Source organism: Poecile atricapillus, chromosome 2 (genome assembly GCF_030490865.1).
Source record: "Poecile atricapillus isolate bPoeAtr1 chromosome 2, bPoeAtr1.hap1, whole genome shotgun sequence".
Taxonomy (NCBI): Eukaryota; Metazoa; Chordata; class Aves; order Passeriformes; family Paridae; genus Poecile; species Poecile atricapillus.
The window spans coordinates 55,329,467-55,330,050 of NC_081250.1; positions in this window are offsets into that span (position 1 = coordinate 55,329,467).

The following is a 584-nucleotide window of genomic DNA, read 5'->3' on the forward strand; positions in this document are numbered from 1 at the left end:
TTTGGAGTGTGAATTATTTCAGTACCCCTTTTTACCCTCACTGAAGACTATTTCCAAGGAAAATCAATATTTCAGACTAAACATATAGTATCTTCAGTATCAAATATCCCAAGCTTCCAATATCACACACTCCAAACATCCAAATTTCCAGTACTACTTTTGATCCATCTCAAACCTCACCAAAGTCATACCTAAACATTCTGATTGTTTCCATCGTTCAAAGTTTTCCCTCCTTCTGGCGTAGATCATTACAGACTGTTTTACTGTCTAGCATTTTTCCATCATATGGTTAATAACAAATATCTTACCTCTGCCACCCCAAACGTATGTTACTGCAGCAAAACACTGCAGATTTTTCCCAGAGGAAAACTGTCCTTCAGATGCCAATCAACAGTTTCAACAAAACCAATGACAAAATTAATTCTGCTTTGCTTGGCTCATCCTAAAAGGCTAAAGACTGGTGAGAAACATGACTGAAAGTTAAAGGTGTCCTCCTAAAGAATGTTGAAGAGCCATAATCCAAAATAGCAGGTGGCAGCTGCATCTCCTATGTCTTTTTGTTGCAGCAGTTGCATAAATTGATG